General features: G+C 42.7%; 1 protein-coding gene across 2 annotated transcripts in view; it reads right to left on the reverse strand.

The window, feature by feature from the left end:
- Positions 1-3,201, reverse strand: part of drp2 (dystrophin related protein 2) — a 174,888-nt gene that overhangs the window by 6,656 nt on the left and 165,031 nt on the right. The gene's annotated exons all lie outside the window — the stretch shown is intronic.

Below are 3,201 nucleotides of genomic sequence, written 5' to 3' on the forward strand. Positions count from 1 at the left end.
GTGGGGGGGGGGGGGGGGGGGGGTTGTTCACATTAGGATTAAGTCATGGGTTTTTATCCCAACAATCAGACGACACAAGTTCCTCTGAGCTGCCTAAAGCTGCTGCTCAATAGAAACGTGGCTCAGCTGAACTGATATTTGGATTTAAACCAAACTGTTGCCTGATAATCCTCCAAACAGAGTGTGTGTGTGTGTGTGTGTGTGTGTGTGTGTGTGTGTGATGATAGTCATAAAAACAAAAATGCTTTGTAATCAGTGGTTAAAATGATTCAAAACGACCACAGTTCAACTTTGTACTTGTTTCAGCCAAATGCCACATTAAAAAATATCCGACAGTATTTTGTTTTTAATGTCTGACATCCATCAGCTGCACACTGAAACTATAGACACAGGAGCGCTGTGTCTGATTCTACAATAATATGGTTCATGAGATAATTTGGAAAACTCACACACAGGCATAAACTTTACTGCTCCACCTTCTTCTTTTGGCAGCAGGCATTAAAAATGATTTTGTTTGAATTTTTAAAATAGAAACAGATTTTTGATAAGATGCAATCAAGCTTTTCTTAGCCAGTGTCTATGGAGGATCATAACTTGCATTATGCTTAGATTAATTACCTTGTAAGTGCAGCTTTGTTCAGTTTATCAGATTGCAAGTGCTGTTTTCTAACAATACAGTTCTGAACACATTTAAGAGTGAATTTCAAACCATTCTGCATTGCTTTGAGATCATTTTGACAACTGGCTCAACGACTGGGAGCTTCAATTATTTTCAGGTCCGTTCCCTGCCAATCAGTTCGGTGAACTCGGAGATACGCACAGAGCTGGAGGTTGAGGACTGTACTCACAGCCAGCATGATTCAGGAAAGAAAACAGTGTGATAGCAACCAAAACAGCAGCTGGAGGCAGAGATAGCACAGCAGCGTGTAGGAAGCCATACAGGAATAAAAAGCACAGAGGCAATAAAGCCACTGACAGACAAAGAGACAGGTTTGAAATACAAAAAAAAAAGAGAGAACAAGACAAGACCACAAGAACAGAAAGCAGTGCTGCTTCTCACACAGAGGTGTGGACTGCCATGCATACAAACATCCTCTCAGGAGCAGAATTACAGACTGACGTACGTCATGCAAATGTTATATGGAAATGCCCTGAGAGACACATTTAGTGACAAAGTCCCATCCAAGCAGCAACTGGGACGGCAACAAAGACACCGTGAGCAGGCTGGATGCCAGCAGGAAAAACTGTTGTGTTGCTGCTAAGTTTTGCTGCAGCCTTTATGTGGTGTTAGTCAGCCTTCTCTCAGAACAGATAAAAACTCATCTGAGAAGAAATAACGAGCACAGTTCACGCTGAGGAAGACGCATGGAGCCCTAAAGACCCAACAACACTTTGCACAGAGCTCTGTTCATTAATCTGTTACCTGGAGTCCTTTCATCAATGAACATCCTCCCTACTGTAGGTATTTCTCTGAACAAACTCAATTTGGAGAAACAGATTAATTCTGACCAGACAAACAAGCTGACGGATGGATCCCTGCGATCTTAAACTAACTTCACTCTCAGAGGTTTCGTAGCAGTTGTTGCAAACGCCTTATTAAAAACCTTTACATCATATTACCCTTATTTACATAAAACTCTTTGGTTATTTGTAAGCACAAATAACAGCGGCAGGAGCTAGCTGCAGCACTTTTGGTGCAGCTTGGAATAATTCTGGCAGCAATATTATGATATTGCTGGAATAACTGTGCACTGTGAAACTGAACTGCTCCTACAGCCTCCTGTACAGCTTCTTCACACAGGGAAGCTGTATGAACTCAGCACACTGCAGGGTGAAAGCCCAGAGCAGGGATGGAGCATATGTGCGAACTGAGCCCAAGTTGAACGCCGGTTGCTGGGAAAATGGAAAATATACTCTCCACGTTAATAACATACTTTGTTATTAACGAGGAGAGCTCGGACATCCTTTGCAAACCTGCTGAAACCCTGATTGTATGAGTCCATTGCTTTCAGGTCATGTAGCTCCTCCATGATGTTGGCCCTCTTCGTGTGAACTAAATAATTCACAATATCACAGTATGAGATGGGCGGCAAATTTCACCTCATACGGGTCAATGCAGACAGTAGCGCTCTTCTGTATATATCTTTCCCTCGCACATTAGTTAAATGTACGTAAAGACCTGGATTTAGTTTGCTTTAAATCCATAGTTGTCTAGCGCTTACCTACCAACATGGGAAAATGATCTCTTCCGACTGAGACTTGTGGGAACTATGCCTTGGATGTTTGTTTTTCTGTCTCTGAATCTGAGAATATTGCTGTTAGTATAGGAGGGGGAAAAACTAACTAGTATTTTGTACTTGTTTCTTTTCTTATTGTCCTGAACTAAGACTTAGACGTATAATTACACCCCCACCCATCAGCTCGTCAGTCCTGTCAGAATTAAACTATTCTCCAAACTTAAGCCTTTTCAAAAAGCTACGTACAACAGGTAAGATGTTGATTACTCTTAACTTTTCCACAGACTCAAGCTATCTAAACTAGCCTTTTAAAGTGCAATGAAAGAGTAAAGCAATTTCTGACAGCTCAACGACAACAAAAACTCCAGACACAAACGCATCCTTCCAAGCTACACTGAAATTTCTTCCCCACTCTGTAAGGAGCGGCTGCCTCCTTCACATCAAAACATCCCAACTCCCCTCATGCTGCAGCCTCTCAGCCTGCTTCTGCAAACAGGAGCATGATTTGTAAACTGCAGCCACGGAGCCTGATCGCGGCAGGCATGTGGACGATGAAGGGGCAGAGGATGCAGGCTGCTCTCCGTGGGTCATTCTCATTATGTGGCTGATTATTTATGTGATTGCCCGATCGGTCCCGGACAGTCAAACATGCACGTGCGAGCCCGAGCGCACACACAAACACAGCAACAGTCAGTGTCTCAGGGGGGGCAAAGTATGAGGGGCCGTTTAGGACAAAATGTACGTTTTGTCTCTCACACACTACAAAAAACTCACGCAAACTCAAAAAATATTCATGCACACTCAAAAAAAACCCTCACGCACACTCAAAAAATATTCAAATTGTGTATACACACTACTAAAATGCCACACGCATACAAATTTTATCTTTCTCGCACACATACACTGTACCGACAACTCGCACACACACACAAATGTTACCTTTCTGGCACACACATACTGTCCC

The sequence above is a fragment of the Kryptolebias marmoratus genome, linkage group LG9, assembly GCF_001649575.2.
Source record: "Kryptolebias marmoratus isolate JLee-2015 linkage group LG9, ASM164957v2, whole genome shotgun sequence".
Classification (NCBI taxonomy): Eukaryota; Metazoa; Chordata; class Actinopteri; order Cyprinodontiformes; family Rivulidae; genus Kryptolebias; species Kryptolebias marmoratus.